Here is a 13965-nt window from a genome sequence, read left to right as displayed (position 1 = left end):
GTTTTCACTAAGGAGTTTATTTCCTCCAAAACATGTTACACAAGCCGTCAGTAACTCCTGAACTGTAGATTACAGCTGGCTAACGCTAACAGACACACTATAAATGGACTTGCTAGCTTAGCAACATAAAGACTACAAACAACCCATAATGCAACACTCTCTGTAGGAGCTCTCTAGTCCTCAAATATAAGACGACCCCCTCTGTTCCAAATGTAATTTCCAGAAAAAAATATCATCTTGGATTGGGGCCAGTACAGTATAACAGGTATGGTATGTTACCATACGTGCATGGTAACATACTATACTCATGATAACATGATAACATTAACATGTTCGAGCTAGCGTAACTGAGCTAAGCAACCCCTTGACTCTGCGTTGTGTTGAGATATGTGAACAGGAAGCTTGCTTCTTCTTCTGTGCTGCATTTCTTGTCTGGATAGGAAGAACTATCTACTAGCACATCCCTCGTGAACTGGCAGAACCTCACAGCTACCAGCGGCATTTACCAACAGAGAGAGGGCGTCCGTGAGCCGCTAAACCTTCTCCTGCTGTACAAACGCTGCTGTGGTTAGCATCCATCTCCGAGCAGCTGGGGCTGACACAACTCAGCTTATACTGATGAAAGTCGAGCCAATTCTAACAGTGTGGAGCTGAGTCTGAGATGTCCTAAAATGGCCACCGTACAGATGATGAAGCCTTTTGATTTAGGTAACAACATGACCTTTCCTACAGCGCCACCCTCAGGACAAACTTTACATTTGTGCCCCAGTATTTATAAATAATATCTAAGTTGGTTCTTCAGTTTTTCTCCATCCTCAGTTTTGTTTTCTGGTCTGTAATGAGCATTACAGCCTCGTGGTGGCGCTAGCATGGCTACAGATTGTGCATCTTGTTTTCCCATCTCTGCCTTTCACACCACTCACACTCGTGTCTTACTCATCGGATCGGCGTGCGGATTTCTGCATTCCCAGACTGACAGGAACAGGAGTCACGGCTGTTCCCTAATGCCCTCTTCCACTCCCTCTGAAACATTACCCATAATTCTCCGTCCTCATGTCTGTCTGCCTCATTTCTTCCGCATTAAGTCACCACATAGGTTTCTTGCTCAATAAATCACGCAACATTATCCGACCACAGGAATAACAGTCATTGCCAGCGTACTTAATCATCCCCCATAGTTCTCTGTTCCATCCCACAATGCTCTCTGTCTGCCTGCTTTTGTCCTCACAGCTCTTTGTCTGTATTTACAGTCGCTGTGCTGCGTATCTCTCCAACCGCACATATTTTTATTTTCCCTCTGGCCATTAAAAACCCAGGAGGAATCCATAACTCAAACCCCGAGGATAAATATTGGATTTGTGTTGGGGAACAAAGTGTGCTTCGCTTTTGAAATTGGGACTAATTTTATGCTGTTAGATGCAGTGTGTTTGGTTTTATTACACAAAATACATGTCATGCTCACTGTCAGCTGTATGCAAAAAATGCCTGGTGTTCTGTAACAACATAAAGGGAAGCTTATTGCACCATGTTTACTGTATCTGTTATAATTTGCAGAATAGAGTAATAGAGTTGCAAAACTGACGTCTTTTGATATGGAAACATTACAGATTATTGGATGATGAGATTACCAGCAGTGACCTCATGATGTGCTCACATGCTCCTTTCTTCTCCCTCTTTCATTCACTCTGTTAATGTCTCTTTGGCTCAAGTAGTCTCATAGTTAACTGCTGACTCGACTTGATCTGCTTTCTCTTTTCTAAATGAGGCTCGGCAGTCGGCTTCCCTCTCGTGTTTCGTCTTCACTGAGTCCGCAGGAAGGCTGACGGCGGCTCGGAGCAGCAGAGAGCTTTCTGGCAGGATTCATAACATCAGCCGTCTGGTGACGCGTGTCCAAGAGGCCTGAAAGTAGAACAATTGTACACGTCTTCCATTTTTCACCACCCGGCTGGAGCCTTGGGGGGGATTCGAACCTTTAACACTGGTAGCTTTATTGCCTTGTACTTAGACTGTGGTACTCCCAATACTTCTCTAACCTCCACAAATAGGTAAATTAGGCCAATTTCCATTGGGTTGTCACAGTAACTGGTGCAATTCTTACACACTTGGAGCTTTAGAATGTAAAACCGATTTGTATAAACACACAAATTACTCTTTTTTTAGTGATTTAATGTCTTTTTAAATGGTTGAATCCACATCACTGATTTGGTCCAGTTCTTAAGCTCTCACTTTAAAAAGCCTGCAAATCCTTCAAGTGCGAACCCATGTTATTTTCAAAAGTAGGACACACTACTCCTAACAGTTATTTACTTCTATCTAGATTTCATTACATTGAGCAACTGTGACCATATCTTAAACATTCAGGATAGGCCGTCCTCTCTTATTGCTGATGAAATGATTTATCCAAAGGCAACTGTATAAAATATCATTCTGACATGTTTGCCTACTTTATTGACCTACAAAAAATAGGTAAAATATGAAATTGAAATATCCAAAATAATAACCTTCAAAATGCCACTACCCATTTAGAAAAGAACTTTGTTAGCTCCGTTAGCTTGTAGCATGCTAGCACAAATAGAGCTGGGCATCAAACCTCAATACTTTCTTGTTACCGACTAAAATGTGTTGCACAGATTATCGAAAACTCAAGTACTGAAAGATGGTATCAAATACTATCAAATGTCTTCTTTACTTGTTTCAGACGGTTTCAGACAGCAAGTCCACACTACATCTGAAATTAGTTTGTCTTTTGAACCTCTGGCAACGTCACAGCTGGATGTGGTCCCATCATTAGTTCCAGGAAGTTTGCGTGTTACAATGCCTCTGTATGTACTGGGTCGGACCCAGTAGGCGATTTGAGGCGGGACGAGGGGGGGACACCATCCGCCTTGTTAGCAAGATGACCAAAACCCGCCCCCCTTGTTAACCTGCTCAAAAGACGCTCTGTGCTTTGTCTCGTAGTGGCTCTTCACATTGCCGCTTTTAATAATCGCCACGATCTCAGAACAGAGTCCATTCTTAAGTAAAATCTCTGTTTCCGCTGTCTACTCTTCTCTTTTTAGAGCACGCCGTGTGAAATTATTCCCCCGACTCTCGACTCTGCTCTCCCTGTGTGTGTGTACCTCACTCGCGGGCCGCTAAACCAGCGCCGTAAAGGCTAGAAAAGCTGCGCCGGTTAAAATAGAAACGCGCCTTCAAAATGTAATAATTCTCAACAATGTACTGATGTTCTCTACAGCAGACGGGAGAAAAGAGAGTGCTAATACAGAACAATTTCAAATGATACTCTGTCCCAAACGCTGCACTCTGTGGGCACTACCACTAAAAACATTTGACCCGCCTGACTGCATCTAAAGCCCTGCAGCAGGCAACATCTGCGGCGCCATCTGCAGTCTGTGTTTAGCTACACAGGAACATGAGCAGTGAAAGCGCAGAGCAAAGTGTGTGATGTTTATTTGCACCAGTCGACACAAAAGGAGATGAAGGTGCATCCTGTCAGGTAGAAAATTTTAGTTCAGTTCTTGAGCTAAAATGTTTTAATTATTGCAAGCTTTATGGCCCCACAGCTAACATACCCTGTTTGATAAGATTTAGTTGATACTGCAGTAAATTTTTCAGCGCAACAACGAGTCTCGTTGTGTTTTTGTATTGTGAAATATGATATCCTGACAATCCTGCTGAAGGAGAGTCTGCAGCTCAGTACATCAGGTCTGCAGATCCTTTTGAAGTTGTGAAGAGAGTCCAGCTGGATCACCCCATCGCACACACATGCACGCACACACACACACACACACACACACACACACTCTGCATGCTGTGTGTGTGTTTTGCCCTTCAGCTCTCCTACAACCTCCTCCTTCCTACCATCCCTATCTTTACATCGTCGCTCCCCTCAGGTCACAAACTGCTGTTGCAGAGATAACGATGGGGGATGCTGCCCGGTTGCCATGGTGATACTCCCCGCGGGTTGTGTGTGTGTGTGTGTGTGTGTGTGTGTGTGTGTGTGTGTGTGTGTGTGTGTGTGTAGAGTGGTTTATCTTGGCAGTCTCTTTTTTTTTTTTTTTAACAGCGCCACAGTCAGTGATCCTACATACAAAATAACAGAAACAGCAGAAATCTGAAGCAGCTTTTGGGACGAAACGTTCTCCTTCAGAGCAGCTGAAGGCGTCTTTGCAACTTGTCATACATGTTGTTGTGGTTCGAGGTCTTGTCTGTTTCTTTATGCATACATCTGCTCAGAGCTGCCAGTTTTGTGTTCCTCTGACTCCAGGTTTCGCCTTTAAAACAAGTAATATCAGATGTTTACTTTGTCAAAACGTCGCCGCTGTTCCTCCTCCCTGATTCTGTCTGACGCAGTGTTAATCAGCTTTAAAACAATAACTCTTCCTGTTGAGACTCCTGTAGTTTTAATGGACTGGGATGGATGAAAATATCCAGTCTGCTTCATGTGTGTGTTTGTGTGCTGCATCACAAAGTACAACAGTGTTAAATATGTTTTATGTTGTGTGTGTGTGTGTATTAGAGACTACAGAGAAAGGAGAGAGACTGAGGAAGTATGCAATAATCGTTTGAAGATACAATGCCAGGTTCATTTGTTTAATTGAGTAAATCTTAACTGAGATGAGCGGAGTCTGTCTTCACTGGTCTTGATTAAGTCCAGACTCGGTCCTCGGTACGCTGAGGAGCAGAGAACACATTTAATGACATGAAATTGTCTCTTTATCTCAATCTGTGAACGTTGCAGCGATGATATCATTTAGATTTTCCTCTCTGAGCTCTTCTCCGTCACTCTCAGGCTGAATGTTAGTACTGCTGCACTTTAATTACAACACTGTGTAGGTGAAGGTGTACTGTATCAGGGTTCTGCTAACTCTGATGAATGTTAACATCATGCTAACATCTTTGTAGCACACAAAGATGACACAGCTACTGAGAAACCCTGAATAACGATAGTAAAATGATCAGTTATGAGAAAGTCACTGTTAGTTCACTTAGCACTGGACACACACACACACACACACACACACACAGCCTCCTACAGTAAAGAGCAGATTAGAGAGGAAAGCTGTTGTGCCGCCTCCGGTTGAAAGCACTACAGTGATTCTACTGTACATCAAAGGCAGCGTGGGCACGCACACACATTGACTATAGACTATATAAAGTATATTTCCCATAGGTGTTCAGTTGGGTCGAGATCTGGTGACTGTGGAGGCTGTACTGTAGCTTATGATTCACATCATTTACTCACTGAACCATTCAGTGAGCACTTGTGACCTGTATAAATAGACGTATGTACTATATGTGTGTATGTTTTAGAGCTTTCACTTAACATTGAATGTTCGATCTGTAATGATCTGATCTAATTCAAAATTCCCAGCGTGTACGTGCCTTGTACTGCAGCACGGAGCAGTAAGGCCGTCTTGTTTTTCGCTGACACAAAATAGAAAAAACTAGCAAGAAATAATCTTGATGCCAAACCACCACTGTGATGTTTGTTAATAACGTCGAGCTTCGGACTGTCGGTCGGACACGACGACACGGTGAAGGCGTCGCTTTGGGCTCTGGGTCGTCGTGACGGCGTTTCTCGCCGTTTTCACCAGTTTTCCAAACCGATCGATCGACGGAGAAAAGAATCGGCAGATGGATCCAGAATGAAAAGCATCATCAGCTGCAGTCCGATACAAACCGGTTCAACATGAGCTCCAGCTCCACCAGCTGCAGCAGCAACATCCTGCTTTACATTAATGCACGAGGAATAATAACCTGATGATAGAATATATAACAGCACAGCAGCCACAGGGACGCTGCACTGCTTTAATGCTTTAAGGGCTTTTTCCTGATTATACTGACATACGTTTACGCAAGTAACATTTTCAATGCAGGACTTTTACTTGTTACACAGTATTTTACTGTGTGGTGTTAGTACTTTTAAAAGGATCTGAGTACTTCCTCCACCATTGCTTCCTACACAGAGTTTGTCGCTCTATAACGTCACCTGATTTCTTCCTTTGCTCCCAGTGGACGAGAGTCATAATTCCTCCATTCGCTAGAAGGCTTTGTCGCTTTTTCTCTGGAGGTAAAATCAGTAAAATACCGCCTCACGTTATCAGTGGCTTGTCGCTCGAGTGAGGCGGGTAGTTGATGACCACGTTGGTTGTGTTCAGATTACCGGTTGATTCAAATTTGATGATGAAAAATCGTTTTCTTGCACCTGTTATAAAATGTTAAAGGGCATGCTGTTGTTGTGATTTAGATCTGAAGCAAGAGTGGTGTGTGTGGGAGAGACTGATACAGAGAGAGCTCATTGATGATGTTCTCCACTGACCTCCACACTTCTGATTGGTTGATTAATTGAGTCCCCCTCAATCCCTCATTATTCCTATAATCTTGTATCCTCCTGCTGGCTGGTTTGTTCTTCCTCTCTCTCTCCCTCCTCCTACTCATCCTCTTAACCTCTCTGCCTCTTCTCTCTCCTTTTCCTTCCTTCCTCTTATCTTTTCCTCTCCTTCTCCATCCCTTCACCGTTGTACCATCTGTTCTTCCTTTTCCTCACTCCTCCTATTTTCTCCCCTCATCTTCTTCCTCATCGTCATTTTCTTTGCACTAACAAATCCTCCTTATCCAACACGCATCATCATCATCATCATGTCCGTCCCTCCCTTCAATTTCATTTCCCCTCCTTTCATCCCCTTTTCTCTCCTTTTTTCTTTTCTTTATTTTTTATTCTCTTCTCCTCTCTTCCTCCTCTTACATGTCCAGCTGTGCACACACTCACTCACACAGAGCTGTTTCTAGGTCATGAGGGCTTTATATGAATAATAAACAGCTGTCTGCTTTAAAGAGAATTATTTATAGAGCCTCAAGTGAGCGAGTGAGACTCACACATGCTCTCTCTCTCTCTCTCAATCTTAAATGCTTACTCTTTTTCTTTCTCCCCTCCTTTTTCTACCCTGTTGTCTTTATCTGTCATCTTTTTAATCCCTGACTTTTGCTCTCTTTGTTTATTCGTCTATAATCCCTCCTCAAGATTTCTTTTTCTGCCTCAAGGAATTTGCTTTTCTACTGGTTTGTTGTGATGCTGCTACCACTATAACTCTGACTGTAATAGTAGTAGTAGCAGCGGTCACTGTCAGACCCAGATATTTTTCATTGTGTGATGTTCACAGCCCAGCCTGCTCAGGAAATACTTATCTGTACTTTTGTTGTCATTGCCTTAAAGTAGTACCAAAAGTAAATGTACTAATTATCCAGAATGGCACATTTCAGAATAATATATATATTATATTATTGGATTAGAATTATTGATGCATTAATGTTTTCATCACTTTAATGTTGCAGCTGGTGAAGGTGGAGCTCATTTTAATTACTTTATGCACTGCTATCTTGTGAATTTACCCCCTTATCTTAATCCATAATAATACATCATATTTCATTTCTTATGATTATATTTTGTATTATTCATCTGAATCTGCAAAGTAACTAAAATGTATCAAATAAATGTAGTGGAGTAAAAAGTACAATATTTCCTTCTGAATTGTAGTGGAGAAGTATGAAGTAGAAAATGGAAATACTCATTAAAGTAAAGTAAAGCACAAATACCTCAAAACTATACTTAAGTACAGTACTCACAGCCCAAGTACTGTTCCAATTGAAAACCTGCGTATAGTACAGTCCAAAATGTCCGTTGCGGGCTGTCTTGGCGTACACAAGTATCCCAGCATGCATTTTGACATCAATCAGAGACGCCAGTGAGACTCACAGCTGTCATCATTTCCATACAACAACTGTTCAGGTGAGAAATTAAACACTTTAAACACACGAATATGTGGTTAACTTATCAAAATAACACCTCTCGAACATTTTCTCGTGACGTTTGAGGTTATAGGAGCTGTGAGGACCGGCTAGACTCTGTAGATCAAGACTTGTTGCTGTCAGTTTGGTTTGGCTACAGGTGAAGTCAAACCTGCGTTCACTGATTTGTGAGCGAGCTGGGGGCAGCACAACAAGCTGAAAAACACAACATTGACATTGTCACCTTGTAAAGCTGAAATGGAAAATGTGTTAGCAAACATTTGCTCATTTACACATCCAGCAGACACACAGTATCATTAACATTCGTTTGGAGTTGTGTTTGTGTTCACCTGATGAATGTAAGTCCAATATTCACTCTTTTAGCTCTGTATTTGGTCTCCACCAGCTCCTGAGGGAAATATCTGGCTCTCTAGCTGCTAAATGCTCCGCTATGTTCACCAGCTGGTCGCTCACTGTGTCTGCCTGATATTTGGTGCTAAGCAGGTCGTGGACAGTGCGTTTATAGAGCTTTTTCTCTGAAAAATGCCACTATGAGAGCGGTGAGAGTGAACTAAATCAGTAAAGCTGTGGGTCGTAAAACCAAAACAATGAGCTGAAAGAAGCTAAAGCGCTCCGTAGAGCTGAGGTGAACTGCAGAGTCGGGTGATAAATGTCGGTGGGTTCATCACTAAGAGTGACCCCTTTCACATTACATGTAGTCATTTGACCCAATGTTCATCTAAAAATATCAATTAGAGCAGCTTTAAGGTGAGTTGTTTTTTTTATTGAGCAGTTACTGTTGTACTTTTGGCCCCTTATAGGCACACAGCTCATCACACTTTCATTAAAATGAATAAATGTACAGTATAAAGACCAACAAAGGCAGGGTTGGTGTGATAATAGACTTATTTAAATATACATTACAGTGATAAGAACAGCTGTACAGTTGTGTTATCCCAACAGCAAACTGAACATTATCCTGTTTTGCATGTTTGGACTCAACTTGTAAGAAGTTCAAACTCCCATGAGCACGAGTTTGAAATAGTCGTACTGTCTTTGAGGAAAGTCAGACTTACAGTGAAAAGGGGATGGATAATCGGAGCTCATAGGAGAAGAGATTTTTTTGGTGATGTTAATAGCAGAGAAATACGAAGTCTGGCTCGCCAACAGAGAGAGAGAGAGAGAGGGAAAATAAAAGGTTTTGGAAGCAGAGTGACTCGGCAGAAACAGACAGGACGGAGGGAGGGGAGATGAGGTCAGCAGAAAGTCAGACGGAGGCCAGACTAAAGCTTCGGGCTGAAACAGCATGAGGTCATCTGGACTGAGCCCGACTGGTAATACCCGTCACACACTAACACCACACAGAGGCACATGGACGTCTGCAAAGGTACATGCAGCTGTGGGGGAAAAAGTCCTGTTCACGTGTTAAACAAGCAGCTTCCAGTTTACAAACTATAAATTTATGTAAAAGCACAAAGCCTCACAATTCAGTTAAATCAGTTTAAACTATTTTAAGATCCCAATATCACTGCAGCAATAATAGTTTGTTTTTATCGTCACAGGAGTTCATACAAGACAGAACAGTAAGATTTAAAATAAGGAGACGAACCTTACATTTCCATGTTTGTGTCACTGTCAGCTTAGTTCGGTATCACACTCTAAAGAGTTCCCTTTCAGAAAAGACCAGAGTCACGTCTGTTACCAAAAGATAACCAAAGAGTCAAGAACAGGAACCATTTTATTTTGGGTTTGTCCTTTTCAGGCTTATGTAGTAAAGGGGCCCTTGTTAAGGGTGAACCGGGAAACCTCAATTTCTCGCGCTAACTGAAGTTTGCAAGTAGGCTAATTATATGGTATAATTAATGGTATATTCTCCTCTTCTCACTAGATAAATGATAGATAAAATAAAAGACGGTGTAGTCCCTCATTCGTCCAGGAGTGTTCTATCGTAGAAAAGGTTTCAGTCGTAGTCATCTGGACACTGTTTTCAGAATCAAGACGTTTCGGCTCCCATCCGGAAGTCATTCTCAAATGTGAAAAAATTGGACGGGAACTGGAAATTTGGGGGCGTCAAGGAAGCCATTTTTGTGAAAAAAGAAAACCCCTCTTTGAACAGAAATGGTGGTCTGAGATTTAATCTGCCCAAAGTCTATCAGAGTGTATTATCACCTTGGTCACGCCAATCACATGCTAATCAGGCACTTAACAGTGATGAAGTAGATGCAGCCAGAGAACAATAGGCCTGATTGCTGATTACTGGGCCATCATGGAAACAATTAGGTCAGTTTCAGGTGAAACTAGCTAATCAACAGATACTCAGGCAGATTCCCTCCTGAGGGCGGGGCTTATGTAACTCAGAGTAGCTTAAATTTCCAGTTCCCGTCCAATTTTTTCACAATTGAGAATGACTTCCGGATGGGAGCCGAAACGTCTTGATTCTGAAAACAGTGTCCAGATGACTACGACTGAAACCTTTTCTACGATAAAATAAAAGCTTAAAAAAGTGGTGATCTGAGGGTGTGTTGGTGGCTGACCATGACCAGCTGGATGCTGACCATGTTACCGCAGCGTCCCTGGTTCGAGTCCGATTGGTGACCTTTGTTGCATGTCACCCCCCAGCCCCTCATTTCTTGTCAGCTCTCTACTGTTCACTGTCAAAATGAAGCCGAAAATTCCCATCACGATCTAATGTAACTGCTACCTGCGGTGGCATAGAAGAAGAATTCAGCTTTGTTCCAGGACATTTTGTTATGTTAAAGGGAATTTCTTGTATTTTTCAACCTGTCGTATTTCACACTCACCACCTCCCTTGTAGAGATTCGGGGGAAACGAGAACTCGTGCAAAATAACATCTATCAGGACAAGCTGTGCAAGCCACCTACAGCTTTCCAGATAAACATGAATCACTTCAAACATTTGTCTCTGAGTCCAACAGAAGGTAAACACAGAAAGTAGCTCCCTGGAATGGCCATTATGGCTAACTGCATAGGATCTACATCCGGGTCGACCAACCCGTCCGGCGTCAAATACCGACGTTTTGTCACGCCCCTCTGCGCTGTATACAGACGCACATGGTAGCGTCTGTTGGAGATGCCTGCAGAAACTACTTGGTTACGTAGTAGGAAGTCACGTGACATGTAAGTCACATGACGTGGCTTGTAACGTAACTTAAAACCTTAAATAACTCGACGTTAACGTTTGGTTTCACACGGGACACGAACCCCGGTCTCCTGGGTGAAAGTCCTGTGTTTGTTTTATACTACGTCACGTTTCTGGCAGCCCTGTGCGTCCCATACAAACGCTAGAGGGTATCTTTACACCTCGTCGACCTTGTAGTCCTTGTTTCCCCGAATCTCTACGACAGAAAGTTAGCATGATCCATGATCAATGGCAAATACCCCAGGTTGAAAGATACCATGATTTCCCTTTAAGCCTGTCTCTGGCACTCAGTCCTTTTCCTATTGAATGCTTCTTTGTATGTTTGTCCAATCAGCCATCAGCATGCACTTTTAACTCCAATCAACCTTATTGTCATTTATTCTGATAAAATGTTTAAGCATCAGTATTTATGATGTTACTGTAGATTTATGTAGTTTGGAGAAGATGGTGGTAGTCTTTATTTTTCTCTGTGAATGGGGGTAAATTTTGTGGAGAAATCCTGGCAAATACCAGGAATCCTGGGCTTTAACAAGTCCTCTTACCTAAATAGTAACATCTAAAACAATCCCAATGAGCACTTTCCCACCTGGTGCCCCCATCGGCAGATCAAAGACAGTACAGTACAGACACAGTATTTAGTTTTTCAAGTTTAGGTGACTAAGGTTGTGTAAGAAAGATCTCCATCATGTTTAAAAGAAACCGATGTTGACGAGACCCAGGACATCATCCACTGACACCATCCTCGTCCTCAAGGCTTTGTCAGCAGAGACTGTTTTAAACAAATGGCCGAAGCTGTAGTTTATCTGACGAAGAGCGTCTTGTAGAAACGTAAAGTACGCTCACACTTAAATGACACACGCGTTCAGACGCTACATCCACACTCGTATGCAATCACTGGCATCACCTCAGAGCTCTTGTGCTTACGGAGAGTTTGGTGAAGAGTTTAACATGGCAGTTTTTAATAATAATAATAATCTTCAATAATCTACAGTGCACTGCTTTCCAGTTTATAATCTCCTGTTTAAACCCTGATAGATTAAAGGGTAATTTCTCTAACCTCAATCCCAGTATGCATTTAATATGTAGAAAAATCCATTTTGATCACTGTCTCCTGCTGTTGGTTTTCAGTTTCCACAGCTTCTCCTGATTTGATGGAGAGTCGGTCGGCATTAGAGTGAATGCCACAAATACATTTTATTCATCCAGGAAGCGTTTTAGTTCCCATGGTCAGCTGGAAGCGCTGACATGTTTAAATCATCTTTAACTCCACCTGACCCACCAGGTTCATCATTTAAACACATGCTGCTTGTCGAATTGTTGTATCACACCCATAGAAATGTATCTAAAGATACTACCAGCTGTGGAAAGTAACTGAATACATTTACTCAAGTTCTGTATTTAAGTGCAATCATTTCAGCTGTACTTGTATAAACTGGAAGTCTGGAGATGTCGGCTAAACTGTAATCCCTGTCACCTTCATTTAACCTCAGCCAAAGAGGTCAGAGGTGTGTGTGTGTGTGTGTGTGTGTGTGAATACACAAGGGATGTGCGTGGGCATGCATGTAATTGATTTTATATAATGCAGTGAGTATATACTGTGTGTGCTTGCATATACTGCGGGTGTGAGTGTTTGCGTCTGTTGTGCTGGACAAAGACGATGGTGGAGAAACTGTGAGTAAACAGTGGTTACAGTGTGTGAGCGTATGTGTTTGGTCTCGCACTTCTATATTTGTGCAGGACACTTTGTCCGGTCCTCACTTCTTCAGAGGGTTTAGACTTGGTTGTAGCGTTACAGGTAGAATTAGTTTTAGTGGTACGAAAGTATGCGTTTGTTCAGGATGTGTGTCATTATTAAAAGTGTCAGTGCTTTTCTAACACAGGCAGAGACAGAGTTCCCACAGTCATTAATCAAACCAAGTAATCTGCTTTATGCACACACACACTAAAGCAGCTGTATCAGTCCTAAAGAAGTTTGTAACACTTGTGTCAGGTGACGACTGTACTCACTTCTTTTGTCAACCTCTATTATTTTCCTCAACCGTCATCACCAGGAAGCAGCTGATTTTTTTTATCTGGTGTTAATCCATTGATATGCGATTGCATGGTCTAACGCACCAAGATCAGTCTGAAATACTAACATGTGAGAAAATTCACCACAGAGCGTGTTGATGTAGAAGAGATCAAGTTTTTAAAACAGGAAAGCACTTCTAAGCTCTTGTTCTGTAGCACTTAACACACACGTATTTGTTTGAGAGGGATGCGCTTACAATTTGTGAAGACTTCTACCTGTTGTTCATATACAGCAGGGGTTGAATGTGAGTCACTTTGGGCTAAAGTGCCAAATATATGTAATGTATTGTGAATACAAGACTAAACGTCTACAGTCATGCTAGCGTCACTGTTAGGCTCTATTTAGGCACAGCGGTCCTTTGAGCTAAATGCTAATATTGGCACAATGGCCACGCTAACATGCTGATGTTTAACAGATATAATGTTTACCATGTTTACCATCTTAGTTTAGCATGTTAGCAATCCAGCATTAGCTAATTAGCACTAAACTCAATTATTGTCACAATTTTCACAATTAATCTATTTGTCATTTTGTCAAATGTCTTCTTTTGTCCGACCAACAGCCCAAAAACCAGTTTGCAACAAAACAGAGAAAAGGCAAGGCAGATCCCCTGACTTTTCCTTTAGCGCCGCCAGCAGGTTAACATTTTTAGTTTTTAGTGAAATATCTGGAAAACTATTATGCCCAGATGGATCGCCATGAAATGTTGTACAGACATTCATGGTGCTCAGAGGATTAATCCAAATTACTTTGGCGATGCCCTGATGTTTCCTCCACCACCAGCAGGCCACAGGACAGGTTTCACTTATCCTGTAAAATAGCATCTAGTGGATGGATTGGGACAAAATAATGTTCAGACATTCACGGTTCCGAAATGATGAATCCTACTGACATTGGTGACCCACTGACTTTTCATCATCAGGTCATTTGCCCAAAAACTTTGGTCA

General features: G+C 42.1%; 1 protein-coding gene across 7 annotated transcripts in view; it reads left to right on the top strand.

Annotated features, from left to right (window-relative positions):
* The window catches only part of dbn1 (drebrin 1), a 136095-nt gene that overhangs the window by 84960 nt on the left and 37170 nt on the right, over window positions 1–13965 (top strand). The window lies entirely within an intron of this gene.

Source organism: Siniperca chuatsi, linkage group LG14 (assembly GCF_020085105.1).
Source record: "Siniperca chuatsi isolate FFG_IHB_CAS linkage group LG14, ASM2008510v1, whole genome shotgun sequence".
Taxonomy (NCBI): domain Eukaryota; kingdom Metazoa; phylum Chordata; class Actinopteri; order Centrarchiformes; family Sinipercidae; genus Siniperca; species Siniperca chuatsi.
The sequence above is the reverse complement of the archived record's forward strand: the minus strand, read 5'-3'. Positions and strand labels throughout refer to the sequence as shown.